Here is a 15262-nt window from a genome sequence, read left to right as displayed (position 1 = left end):
ACCAATCAGCCTAATTTTTCTTTGACCACATTAATGACTTACACTGAAGGACATCTGTGACTCAGAAAACCTTGAAAACCCCCTTTTAAAATTACTTTTATGACTTTATGTTGTTCACCAGATGCACTGATTAGACTTTGGTAGTCAAAGGTCGAAAGCAGAGGTTGGTAGAGATCGAAAGTACAAACTTCTTTTGAGGAGCAAGCCAGCAATTCAACATGCAGTGAAAAAGTTTATTTATTGTACTTGACTGGCTTGCTGAAATCTAAAAATCAATATATTTGTTGTCTGTGATGAATTACATTACATCTGGCCATGGTCATGTTCAGCCGTTCTCAAGAGCCTCCTTCAGCATTATTTTAATGAGGTTACTCCATAGATTTGCACCCGTGATCAGCAAATTGATAAGCTGTAGATGGATAGGAAAACAAGTGCACCATCAAGACTGAGCTGGTGTCTGTCAAGGGTCACAATAGAGCAGTGAACATAATGGATGTACAGTAAATGGTAAGAGCTTATTCTCATAACTGAAAAATCACCCAGACGGTGTTGAGGCAGTTTTATTTAGAGCGGTGATAAAAAATGCTATCACCCTCTGGAGATCCTGTTTGACCTCTGTCAGCACTTTCATAGTTCTTGTTTTGTCCGTCTGGAAGAAGACAGAGACTTGTCACGTCCAGGGCCTCTGCTTTTTATTACCTGTATCACCTGTTCTCAGCCAGTGGGAGAACTTGATTAGTCTGAACTTGACTATGATTTATGTGGACTCACTTAACCAATACAATGGTGAAGTAATAAATTAATGAATGAACCTTTTTACTGGTGAAGAGAAACACATTTGTTGCTCATCTATGTGTTGATTTTGTACTTAAATAATACAAATGGTAATTTCACTAAGCCACTCCTCTGAACAGCAACTTGCCAAGCAACCATAACTAGGCACCATAAGCTTGTCAAGGTTTTCCTTTCTCTACATAGTGAAGCTGTGTACTCAGGGCTACAAGAAGAACAATACTGTGTGTCTCACGGCTCTCGTCTTTGTGTCAAAAAAACAAGCTAACACAAAAAAAGCTGAAAATTTCCCCACTGTGGGACTAATAAAGGAATATCTTATCTTATCTTAAAAAGTTAAATCCACTCTACCGCCTCCAGGTGCGAACTTTCTCTCTTTATGCTACATCAACAGCCTGAGGCTTCTTACAGCTACGTTCCATGAGGTGCGGCTGTGTCATGTTATGGCTGCGCCATGTCAGATGGAGCTGATCGCAGCCATTTTATATGCTTATGATTCTGAGCAAGTAGACATAATCACGCTCCGCTACTGAAATGCTTCTGAAACACTGCTGGTGGGGCTTGAAGCCATGCAGAGGAAGGACCAGAACCGTGGTGCAGATGTGCCATGCTTGGTGGAATTAGCTGGTTATATAGCCGTGGATGGGTTTACACTGAAGTCACATGAAAAGTCTGGTGCATCAGTTTCAGCCATGAATGGGTACTGTCCAAGACTGTATGAGTCGCTGAAGGTGGTGATATTTCATTGGCATGTGGGATGCTGGGCTGCACGCAGCTGTTAACAAAGTTCAGACATTTTAAAGGGTGTCAGATGGAAACAGTGAAAAGTTGGCAGACTTCTCTGACTCAAGGAGTTTAAGCATTAGCATTAGCCAGCTGTAATTATGAAATCTGCTAACAAAAGTCATCACCTTAGCTGACAAAATCTAAGGTCGTCAGGTAGGAATGAAAAGCTGCTTTTGTTCAGTTCTCCATGGAATCAAAGACTGTTAACTAGATATGTACAACGCAAGACTGGAAAGCTTGACAGACATAGCAACTAAGGAGGGCTTAACGAAGGGTCACTTTTTTCATATCAAAAAGATTTTCCATTGGACACTTTGAGTTGTTTTTCTTTGAGACCAAAGCATAACCTAAACTCTAAATGAATGCCCAAACAATAAAATGCCCAGTTGCATAGTAAATGCTAAGAAAATGACCTAACATTTGAGAATATTCTTCTCCTCTCCATCCTTGTCAGGACACACACACAGAAAGAAGGCAGCTTTCATGGTTTGAGAGGCATTGATAATTTGAGTTGAAATGAGCTTGTCTTCATTAATGACAGTCACTGCTAAACCGTTTATCTTCATATACCCAGGTTACTGTGCTAAAATGACTCCTTCTATGTCATTCCTACTAATAGCTCTCTTTACTGTCAAAGAGGGAGCACGCACAGCCCCAGAGGAGAGCACTTCCTTTCTGCCTGTGATAAATTTAAAATATACATGGTGCATGCATGCGAAGAAATGTAGTCAAAAGATAACATTACAGCACATGCAGCCGTGAACGTCTCTCTCCAGGTCCTGGTTGTCCCTTTAACCCATGTAAGGTGATGACAGGTAGGAGCTAATTAATGTAATTCAGTCAACTTGAGAGTGAATCAGAGTAGATAAGAATACAAATAATGAGAACAAAGTGAGCTCAGCACTGTCATGCATTGTGACTTGGGTTTGTTAACAAAGCAACACACTGTAATCTTGCTAAATGGCACTGTTTATGACCAGGAGACTACACACAGGCAATGTTAACACCAAGAAATACTAATATTGGTTTGGGGTGAATGTGCATTACGTAAACCTACAAAGTCTTAGGGATATTAGGATTTTCATTTCTTTTCTTCTTAGCCATTATCTATTAAGAATATTACCATACTGGGTCTTGAATAACCGAAGCGAGAGCCTGGGCGAGGAGAGTGCCCGGTTAGAGAAACTCAGAATTGCGTCTTCAGTTTTTTGCAGATGATGTGGTTCTGTTGGCTTCCTCAGACCGTGACTTTCAGCACGCGCTGTGTGAAGCAGCCAGGATTAGGGTCAGCACCACCAAGTCTGAAGCCATGGTTCTTTGTGGGGAAATGGGGAGTGAGTTGGTGCCCCAAGCGAAGAAGTATCTCTGGGTCTTGTTCATAAGTGATGGTAAAATGGAGCATGAGATCGACAAGTGGACTGATGCAGACTGTCGTGTTGAAGAGGGAGCTGACTCAGAAGGCAAAGTTTTCAATTTACCAGTTGATCTATGTTTCAGCTTTCACGTATGGTCATAAGCTTTAGGTAATAACAAAAAGAATGAGATCGTGGCTACAAGTGGCTGAAATAAATTTTCTTTGTAGGGTGTCTTGGCTCAGCCTTAGAGCTAGGATAAGGAGGCATTTGGGAGGGGCTCGGAATTCACTTTGCTTTGAAATGAGCCAGTTGAGGTGGTTCAGGCATCTGATTAGGATTCCTCCACCTCAGTATCCCCCAGGAGGAGCTGGAAAGTGTGGCTGGGAAAAGGGATGTCTGGAATACTCTGCTTAGCCTGCTGTCACCGTGACATGACCCCAGATAAGCGGAGGATGGAAAATTAACATATTGCGTTAACAATAGAACAGAGAGGTGATAGAGGACATTTGAAATATGTAATAGACAGACAACCACTTAGTACAGAGTCCTTTAATCTCTGTGGCACAGAGAATATTAACAGGAGTGTGGACAACATGCTCAATAATGGACTCTCAGTGAAAGAGCATAATCCTGGGAAAAAGCAAGACCCTTAAATGGTAAACTACTTTAATGCATAGCTGGGCAGCTACCTATTGCAATAATGCAGATTCTGGATATTTCAAAATTCTCAAATAAACATGGTTTAAAGATGGGGTGGGTAGTTTATTGCTGCCATTGGGCAAACGTTCCATTCCGTGACATTTAAGCATAATGTAATTCAAGTGGTCTGAGAGAAAACTAGACTTCCGCTCCTCTAAATCTCCTGTGACGGGGGACTTTGGCCAGTCACAGGTCAGTAAGGCTGATAGTCTCATTCCCAAGACATAATAATTTGACGACCTAGGAATGAGAGTCATTCAACCATTTTCGAGCCAACAATCCAAAACATTAGTAATTTGATAACCAGTGTCCAGTTGCATAAACCACTTTGAGTTTCAAGTTTTGTCCCTTAAGCAAAATATTTACCTAAGATCAGGGGTTCAATTAGGAGCAGTAGATTAAGCCTCTTAGGTTGTCTCCTTGCCTAAGTTTTTAGACTAAGGCTTTTGCAGCATTTACCGTCATAATAACAGTACATGTATCCTTCAGTTACCATGGTTACAATTCACCCATATCAGTCTTTAATGTTACTAGACAGCATTATTGTCAGTGTTAGCTAGCTTCTCCAAAATGGACAACAAAGAAAATACAAAAAGACAAAAAAGGGCCAAACTGGCCAGAAGATGAGTTTGTTATTCTCTTCAAAGAAGATGAAGAGCACAAGCACATAATCTAATGTAAATTCAACCCAGTCATAACAAGATTTGGCAAAAAGTAAGCTAACTGACATTATCAAGGTGAGAAATCTTGCTGTGAGACAGTCTTATGTTAACATTTGACTAGGTACGTAGCTACAAAGTTGCTAGTGCTAATGTCAAATTTATACTAAGTTGCACCACTGGACTAGGGTCCAGTGGGTTTACCCTGTCTTAAAAATGCATCTTGGTATCTCCTCTTCCTCTTCGATCACCATAAATTTAGCAGTTGTTTTATGTCCCACAAATGATTTCACTTTAAAAGGTCCCTTAAAAACCTGTAAACCCAAATCCACTGTAGTCCTCTAACCATGTATGTTTAGGGTCTTATGTACATAAAAGCATATAAAAAGTTTTAGAAATTAGATTTAATCTATTTTGCCATCTAAGTTTTTGAATACTTTCCTGCATTTGGTTTGAATTGGACGTGTTTGTGTTCAGAGATTTATTATGAAAATTACACAAATAATTCTGGGTCAACTCAGCATCGGGGAGCTGAAGCTGTTATATCACTCCTTTTAAACAAATGGTGATTGAACCTGGTTGAAATCAATATCAGTTTAAGTGTATGCATTTTCTCCACTTGGCTTTGCTGTGAGACAGTTTTTACTGATGGGGCACTGAAGCTGCTGTCTTTGCTGTCTTCACCGCCACAAAAATCCGTTTTAAAAAACAGTCATTTCCCCTTCAGGATGTGGGAGTTACAGGTCTTCTGCTGCCTTGATCCACAGCAAGTAACTGTAGTTCAGACATGAACAAACAGGTTAAAACATGCTAACAACATGCGTCACAAACTAACAAACACAAACTCCTGTGTCCTGCAAGGTAACATGACTGTTTCTGTCCATGGAGTTTGGTGAGTGTAAAGAAAACAGAGACAGTGGCTTCAACTTCCTGTTGTAAAACACTGCCTGGCGACAAAGTAAAACATTGTAGATGTCCTAAATATATTGTAAACTTAAACAGATGTTGATTTTTTAGGTGATCCATATAGTTTAAGTGGGTAAAATATGTTTTGCTGCTGCTTGATCATATGCCTGTAGTTTTTGAGGTTGCCCTTGCTTGTAAAACAGTCAAACCTCGCGCTGCTGCCCGACCTTGTCGCATTATTAACCCTTCCACTGCTGTTCAGTTCTCAGCCGTTTTCAGTCAGACTCATAACTGTGTCACTGAGTGTTTGGACAAAGATACGGAGGAGCTCAGCTCATGGCTGCAATCCACCTGCCAATCCATTTTAGACATCGTGGCTCCGTTAAAAACCAGGCAGTCTAGGATTAAATCTGAACCCTGGCTGAATGACACAACCCGTGCTGTCAGACGCGAGTGCCGTAGAGCTGAGCGGAAGTGGAAAAGGGACAAACTGCAGGTGTCATTTCAAATTTTAAGGGACTGCTGGCGTCATTATCAAACAACTGTGAAAGCTGCTAAAAGAAAACATTTTTCTGATATTATTCTGTCCAACTGTCATAAGCCTCGTGTCTTGTTTAAGACCATTGACTCTGTTCTTAATGCCCCACAGACTGTCTGTATTGAGTCCTCCCCTGCTGTGTGTGAAAATTTCCTTCACTTTTTTATTGATAAGGTTTCCTCCACTAGGGCTTTAATCTCACCCTCTGCGTCTGACACTTCAGTCTCTGTGTCCTGCTCTGCTGTCTTTAACAGGTTTGAGCCTGTAACTCTGTTGTTGTTACAGAAGACTGTTGGTCAGTTGAAGCCCTCAGGTTCTCCGAATGATGTGGTCCCTCCTCGACTTTTTAAAGAGGTTCTCCCCACTATAGGGTCCTCTGTTCTGACACTTATCAATAGTAGTTTGTCCTCAGGTGTGGTCCCTAAAAATCTCAAACATGCAGTAGTACAACCTTTGATTAAAAAACCAGGCCAAGATACTACTGTTTCTCTCAAATTACAGACCAATCTCTAAATTGCCTTTTATCTCAAAAATCCTTGAGAAGATAGTTTGCAGCCAATTAATGGTTTTTCTGGATGAGCACAACATTCTTGAGGTCTTCCAATCTGGTTTTAAAACCTTGCACAGCACCGAATCAGCTCTTTTAAGAGTTTTTAATGATATCTTTTTAGCCACTGATGCCGGTGACTGTGTTATTCTTGTGCTTTTAGATTTAACTGCTGCATTTGACACAGTGGACCATGAACTTTTAATCTCTCGTTTGGAACAGTGGGTGGGTATCAGGGGTGTAGCACTGGAGTGGTTCAGGTCATACTTGGCTGATCGAACTTTTTGTGTCAGCCTTGGTGACTCTGTGTCCTCCTCTGCTCATCTCTCATGTGGGGTCCCACAGGGCTCAGTTTTAGGGCCTCTTCTCTTCTCTCTCTACTTGCTTCCACTTGGTTCCATACTGAGAAATCATGGTATCTCATTCCACTGTTATGCAGATGACAGTCAGATTTATGTCCCTCTCAAAAAGAAAGACTCCTATTCTGTCAAACCGCTACTCAGGTGTCTTGATGACATAAAGGCCTGGATGGCTTTAAACTTTTTAAATTTTAATGAGAAAAAGACAGAGGTGATGGTTTTTGGTGGCACCTCTGGGGCTCCCCCTGTAGATCTGGGTTCCCTGGCCCAGTTCATTAAGCCAACTGTCACTAATCTTGGGGTTAAAGTAGATGCTGATCTCAAGCTCGACTGTCAAATCAGGTCAGTTGTTAAGTCAAGCTTTTTCCAATTGAGGCAACTTGCCAAAATTAAACCGATTCTTTCAAAACAGCACTTTGAAACAGTAATCCACGCCTTTGTGACCACTAGGCTGGATTACTGTAATGCACTTTATGTGGGGGTTAGTGGGTCCTCTGTCGCTCGTCTTCAGATGGTGCAAAATGCTGCGGCACGTCTTTTAACTGGCACACATAAGCACGAGCACATTTCCCCCATTTTAGCCTCACTTCACTGGTTGCCCATCCATTTTAGGATCAATTTTAAAATTCTTTTATTTACTTTTAAATCCCTAAATGGTCTCGCCCCGCCCTACCTCTCCGAACTGCTGCAGCCTTATACACCCCTCCGCTCTCTCAGGTCAGCTGATCAGCTGCTCCTGAGTGTACCTAAAACTAAGCGAAAGCTCAGAGGTGACCGTGCCTTTGCTGTAGCAGCTCCTAAACTGTGGAATGATCTGCCTCTCCACATCAGACAGGCCTCCTCGCTGCCTGTTTTTAAATCACATCTTAAAACCCATCTCTTCTCCCTGGCTTTTAACATCATGTGAGATGTTGAATGTATTGTATGTATGTGCATATGTATGTGTGTATGTATATGTATATATATATATATTTGTTTTAATTTTATTTTTCTATTGCTTTAAATTGTATAGTTGTTTTATGTCATTTAATCTCTTCTTGTATTTTATTTCTGTACAGCACTTTGGTCCACTGCGGTTGCTTATAAAGTGCTTTACAAATAAAGTTGGACTGGATTGGATTGGATTGCGTCTACAACAGTCCACAGCAATACATTACTTAGCTTCTGTGTTTGGACTCCTGAGGCAGCTGTCAATCAAACATGAGCCTTCCCACACACATGGTAAAAACAGCAAAATGAGCTGTATTTTATATTTTATATTTTTGAAAAATTATTGTCATTCAGATCTGTGTGGATGTGTAATGAGAAACTAAACTTTGATATCATATATACATTTTTACTATTTTAAGTCAAGTTTTCCCAGGCACTGGGAATGAAACTCAGCAAACAACTCATTCTCCAGAATCGGTTACTGCACCTTTAAGGCATCAAACACAAATATGGCTAAATATGGAGTTTACACAGGTGACATTTCTTTGGCTGAGGCTCAAGACGGCATTAAATATAGATGCTGTCATGTCCGTTGAAACAGACTAGTGAACGACATAAGAATGAATACTACACTAACTGCATAAACTATTTGTGCTGTGTGCTGATATGATGCAAACAAGAGAACAAGTACAGTGATTGCATGGAATTATAAAGCAGCACAACAAGCCAAAACCGTCAGGGAAACCTGCTCCCAGAATAGAAACCCAAAGAGCCTCAGCTCCTACATGTGTTCACAGAGTAGATACTGTCTCTAATGGGAGGTTTAATACTCTCTATGGGTTTTTCTAAGTTTTTAAATCCTGTGTTTTGTGTTCCAAAAAGAGGGGCTTTGTCTGTTGATGCTGCTTTTGTGCTTTGCTATCCATGTTGGATTTGCCAGTGTACAGTTTGGGGCAAGGACGTTGTATTTGTGTTATAGTTCTGTTCCTCTTGGGATTATGAAATTCTTTATCTAGCTTATAAGAGGACAAACGGCCAAGGCAGCGATGTCCGCAAGGCTGCTATCCCTGTGGTGGTTTTTCCTCTGAACGAGTATCATATGTTGTGCATAAAAAAAAGTCCCTGAGGTTTGCATTGTGTTGTGCGATCAGTTTTTTTTTTTATATGCTGGGTAACTGTAGTACAGTACATGCCAGTGTTCTTGTAAAACCCACTTTATACAACCAACTGGCTGCATGGATATAGCATAAGATGTACATGGGATGATAATTGGTACGTTTTAAGTATGATCGTGACAGTCTCATCACATCTCTTGTGTCTTTCATATGCATTTTCTTTCAGAGCAGAAATGTATTGCAGTTATATAAAGAATATCTATTTAATTAAGAATTGATGTGCAATTGTGTGCTGCTCTTCCTTAAGCTTGTCAGCTTTTTTTTTTCAAGGGTGAAAACCCATCTTCATCTTCCTGCTGGGTCAGGTTGAGACACAACTTGCTATTCAGTGCAGTCATAATGTTATTCTTAGGGCAGGAAGTCCTGTAACAAATCTGCTAATTTTAGTATTATGTCATTCAGAAACTTAAAATCCTTTATTGAAACAGCTAAGAAGCTTGCAGCTGTTTGTCTATGGTGGGTTCTAAGTCACATGCTTAATGAAGTTCTAGTTCAGTGGTTCTTAATTCTTATTCTCAGGGGACTAGATTTTTCAGCCTCGTCATCAGATCAGGATTCAGGTTAGAACAAGGTGAATGCTACAGTACCCAACAAGATTGAAGACCAGCAGCACTTTCATCCCTAGTGTGTAGGATTTAGTGGCATCTACAGGTGAGCTTGCAGCTCACCCTCTTCTTCCAAGCATGTGGAAAACCTAGGGTGGCCACAAAACTTGAGAAACACATCCAGAGCCAGTGTTTGGTTTGTCAGATCCAGGCTACTGTAGAGGCACGACAGTGTAACATAGCAGACTACACGGAAGAGGAACCACGGGCTAATTCTGAGGTGAGGAAAACACATTGGCTATTATTAGAGCTGATTATACACTAATGAAAACATAGTAATAACTATTATATTACATTCGCCCACATTCAGCCAATAAACCTCCGCAAATCATACACACTGGATGTGTAATATATATCTTGAAAAAATATGCACGAGTTAGAGATGGCAACTGAAGTGAAGACTTGGCCGCATCCTCAAAAGACTTGAGAATCTACTTAGACTCATTTGAATAAGTGAGTCACTTTGTACGTTAATGTGAAAGTTAATGTTAATGTTAACAAACATGTTTAGCTCTGCATCAGCTGTCTTGTCAGCTTGTTTGCTTGACAAGACTGGCGTTCGCTTAATATTTTGAAAAGAGAGTGTTTGCCACACAGAGCGCTGCTTTGTCATGACTGTAAAATACTTTTTAGAGTAATATATATTTTTTTATTTCCTGGCTTTGCACAAATGAATGGCAGCAGTTTCTTGGTTGTCTCTCTGCTCTTTCATTAGTTTTTATCTGTGGGATGTCTCCTAACTTCCCTATGACTCACTCTGTACTGAGTGCTTGATGATCACTATCAAGTTATTAGGTTGTGTGCTCTCCCTCCTGCCTGTCAGCGCATGGGGAGTTGTGTTTTTTTCCCTACTCTGCTCTTCGCTGGCCTGTTATGGTGTGTAACCTTCGTCCTGCAGCAGTAGGCTGTATTTGTTGCCAGCCTTCATCCCCTCTCGGAGAATGTTAGATATTCTATTGTGCTGTGCGACTCGGGCTCGTACGGAGTTCTGTGATGCATCATGCAATAGCCAGTTTAAAATGATCATATACCAAACAAATAATCAATGCTGATACTTAGATAAAGAATTACGATAATACAGTACACACTTTGAATTCCCTAGATATAGACATGCATGCAGCAAGTTTCCAGATAATAGAGAGTCAAACTACAGTCCAAAACACATGGGTGCCCTCTGACAGCCACCCCATAATAGCGGCACTTTTTTTGAGACTTGCTTTCTCACTTGGCACATCCCAGTTATTGGACCATGACTTCTGCTCTTGTCAGGTGATAGCACATCCTCTCTAGAGCTCTGGTAGCTGTCACAATTGGGAGAAAGAGAAACCCATTGTTGAGGCATAAAAAGACAAAAAAACAACAAAAAAAACAAGCTGCAACCGACACTATCGGATATTAAAAAAGACATTGCTTGGTGAGCCAGAGCTGGAGAAGCTCTTCAGGTGAGCAACCAAGTCATATAACACAAACAAGACTGCCGAATCTATGGCAGCAGTTCACATTCACTTTTTATGACGGATATATAAAATGTTGTGGACCTGCTGATGTGCCATGTTTTGGCGATGCCTGCTGGTGCAAAATGCATCACATGAGATGCTGCTGCACCGTGACAGCGACATGTTTTCAGCTTATGACACTATTAGCGACAACACTGGGGTCTGGGGTTTTTCTCTGGGTAAACTCACCGCATTTTCCAATGCACAACACTGAGACTGAGTGACCCACAAGTGAACTGTGGACTCCACAAAATGAATAAAACAGCAGTTAGCGGTTCTAGTTAACCTGATGATGTGACAACGCGCCTTTGTAGGAGAGCAGAGTGGCTCTGGGTAAAATAAATAAATACTAAGATAAATTATTTCAGAGACACACTGTATTGCAGGTGCATTACACTTCAAGGATGCCGCTGCTGTAAACTCGATGTGAACTTGACAAAGTTTTTGTTAGGCTGGTTTGGGTCACAGGGATAGTTTGGATTATTTAAAGTGGGGTTGTATGAGGTTCTTCCAACTCACTATTTTGACTGCAGTACTTGTTCTTGCACATACAGTTGCTACATGTTGCCCCCATAGACTTTTTTTTTAGGTGGCTAAATGACACTAGCTACAGCAGTACATTGTTTAGTTTCCCACATGACACCCTTCCTGTTTGCCCAGACTAGGGGCATGTCAACTGCCATGTACATGTACACCCACTTCAAATAATCTGAACTATCCCTTTAAAATTACAACTTCATAAAAGTCCTTTGTCATCACTGAAAGGAAACCTGGCATTGTGTCCAACATCGTGTCCCAGTGGGAGCTCACTGACACCCTGTGTGTCGTACTGGGCAAATAGACTCCACGTTAGATAAAGCGGTGGCAAACAGTGTTGAAGCTCTGGTCTAAATTCCCTCTCAGCACCATTAAGTTCAATAGCAGTCCCAGTGAAAGGAGACAAGCAAAAAGAAAAACGCTCAGAGACTTCAGAGGAATAACAGATGCAATTCATTGCCCTTGTGAGGATTGCATGCAACTATATTAGCACAGACTTTGGCAAATATTCAATAAAATGTAACAGAATCAAAGCCACTGAAAAATCACTGTAGGAAGATTCTAACTGATCCACTAAAGAAACAGTACAAGTTGTCTGACAGTGGATAGCTCTACCTCGAACACACTGTATGTAACACAGGCAGTAAAGCAGTTTCAATAGAATTTAACCCTGTAAAAGGCATCATAACTGCACGCTTGACCTTTCTTGTGACCAAATCGCTGCAGTAAAACCTGTATATAGCTGTTTATCATCATTCCCCTGTTTGAAAAGAGAGTCTAATGCCTGTTATATCTACTCAGAGGAAATGTTATAAAAAGGAAGATAACTGGTGTGAACCTGCTCTTTAGATATGACTTCAAGTGATAAAATCTGATCTACTTTCATGTTCTAGACCCCCGAATGATGATACTTTTGTTGGAGAGAAACGTGACAATAACATTTATCTGTATGATACTCATAAAAAAGAGTGTGACCACGCCGTTGATTTACCCATTTAGGTCAAACTGAACCTGAACTTTTCCATAAAGATGAATCCAAAAATGAATGGTTATTTATTCATTTTTTAAAGGTGAAAATTGTTACTGCTGTTCATCATGTGGTTGTTAGTCATTCACTGGTGATCCCATGATTCCTTGGGTTTGAGTCTGTTGGCAGTCTTGGCTAATCAAAGGCTGTTTTTCTGACTTGTCGACCAGTCAGAGGCTGCGTGGGCATGTGTGGCAACTCTGATCTCAAACTCACTGTGCAATGGAATAACATAAGATTTACCCCGTTCCCCTTTCAGTAGATCTATAGTATCATGGCAGCACCCCAAAATAACAAGATACTCCTTTTCACTTTTGGATAGTATTGCAAAGTCAAGTCAGACTGAAGATTGAAGATTTGTTATTATTTGCATTATTTATTTATTTATTTATTATTATTGTATTATTTATTTAAATTGATTCAAAATTGAATATTGGTAATATATTCTGTTCTCTGTAATATTTTATATGAAAAAAAACAAACTTCAAATTAGTTGCACAATTGAAAAAATTCCTTGTTAGGTCACCTAGAATTCCTAACTAACTTCCTCCTAATTGGGTCATCTGAGAAAACACCCTGAAAAAATTCTAAATGTGGAGCCAATTTTGTCCACAAATGACTGTATTTCTTGGTGTGCCTGTTAAAGGGTTGAAGGAAATCATTATTTCATTGGGTGACTGCAGTGTCTGACATTCTGTGGCTGTAACAGAGCCCGAGGGTTAAGGCTTGGGACCACCCTGGCAGACTCACTGGACAGCAGCATCCATCAAATCTTATAAATTATTCACAGTTCCAACTTGATCATAGCGTCCACACAACAACAGAATGCCCCGAGGAAAAATCAGACCTTGTTTTCTTCCCGCTGGCTTTGGATCTCGTCAGTCGCTTTGTATGGAAATACAAATGCTTAAGCAGCAAACCTGAAAATAAGCAATTAGCGGCATCAATCACCCCGCACTCTCAACAACTCCGTTCTCTCAAAGGGATTCTTGCCATTGATGCTGAAATTGTCCTTGGTGGTGTTCCCTGTCTGTCATCCCCAGAGAGTCTCCATTTCTTTCCCAGAGTGACTTGCTGTTCCCTCGCTGTTGTTTTCCCTCACATTTTTTTTTCTCCTTTCGCACACATTTCACTTTTCCTCTCGGTTTTCCCTCCATCCTTTTTTTCCCTGTTTTCTTTCTGTTTCTCGTCCTTTTTAATCTCTCGCGTTTTGCATTTTCAGGTGTAGCCAGTCGCTCAGCAGTCAGCCCGCGTCCCATCTCTCCATTACCTTGTCAGTACCAGCAGACAAGCACCTGCCTACAGATGAGAGAAAGAGGGACGGGGATGGAGGGAAAGGAAGGCAGGCAGGAGATCAACAGCTGTGGATTGTAGATATGGGTCAGGAAGGGGACATTACAAGATACAAGAGGATAAGCAGCTACATTAGCATGTAGGCCGTCGACATGTGATCAGAGGTATTGTCTTTAACTGGACACAAGCATACATCTATACTCATCTTTATCTCATTTGTCCCTTGTAATCCCCACTTACATATGATGCAGGTTTTATACATGAAAATTTACAGTCTCTGTTCTAAACTCACTACTGTATGGACTTTTCCCCCATAGGCCCTAAGGCTACTGATTGAACGGGGTGGAAAAAGCGCTATTTCTAATAGCTGGAGGCGCAGTAGGGTGTATATTGTGTGTATTATATGTATTTCCAGCATTCAGAGTTGAAATCCTCATTAATGCATTCATCAAAATTACATGACGGGGGCTTCACATATTGACATAATGTCAGATTAACTTGCTAATAACCTAAAGCGCTGATTTTCTGCGTACCCTCACTGTAGCTGTTTCTAGTTTCAAATTTCACTCCCTATTCTTTAAGAGTCTCTCTAATTTAATGTGCTTCTGCATTGCTAATAATGAAATAATAAACTTGTTTGTCATCATACATCCATATTACCAAATAAAAAGGCAAACATTTGGAACTTTAAATTGAAATCAGCATTCCTTTTGCTCTCTTTTGTAATGTGTTGAAGCTATAATATGTAAAATTTCCACATTAAAATGCCTATAAACACTGGACATAGGGTATATATATATATTGTGCTGTATTGTGTGAGTTGTGTACTTGCATTATTATTATTATTGCAATTGTTTTCAACAATGGTCAAGCCCAAAGAAATTCATTAGTTACTCAAGGTAACACTTCCTGTAACATCCAGAGAAACACACTGGATATGTTTGAGAATAAGGAAGGAAGAAAAAGAATGTGACTAAATGTTATGTGAATGAAACTTTAACACATTTCTGTGAACATGAGTTCTGCCAGAGTCATATCATGTCATAGGTTTTCCTCAGCTATGGTGGGCGTTTAACAATCAAGACAACAACTCCCATAATCCCACGCTACTTCACAATGTCATCAAACTGTCTTTTGTCTTTTATTTGTTTTATTGTGGTGCCAAAACTTACACATTGTGTGTTTAAATAATATATGAATTAACCTATCAAATTATAGTAAAGTAAGCCAACAAAATATAATTAACATGTTAGTTAATGTATTCAGCCTAGTGAAACAATAGCTGTCTCTATGAGATTTAACCCTAAAAGAAACAAATCTGGCACCAGAAAACCCAAAATATCATTATATGCAGATGATCTCCTATCTCCTAAAAACAATTATATTTCCTTTAAAAATAATCCCCTGAGGGTTTTAATTTGACTTTAATTTGTGAGGTATTTCTACTAAATAGTGTTCAAATGGTGGAGTAAAGAAATTAAAAAGATTGATAGACTAAGATCTTTTTCCCCCAAATTCTTCCATCTTCTTCAGTGCATTGCCTTTAATGTCCAAAACT

This window comes from Lutjanus erythropterus, chromosome 4, assembly GCF_056507025.1.
Source record: "Lutjanus erythropterus isolate fLutEry1 chromosome 4, fLutEry1.hap2, whole genome shotgun sequence".
Classification (NCBI taxonomy): domain Eukaryota; kingdom Metazoa; phylum Chordata; class Actinopteri; order Lutjaniformes; family Lutjanidae; genus Lutjanus; species Lutjanus erythropterus.
Note: the sequence above shows the minus strand (reverse complement) of the source record.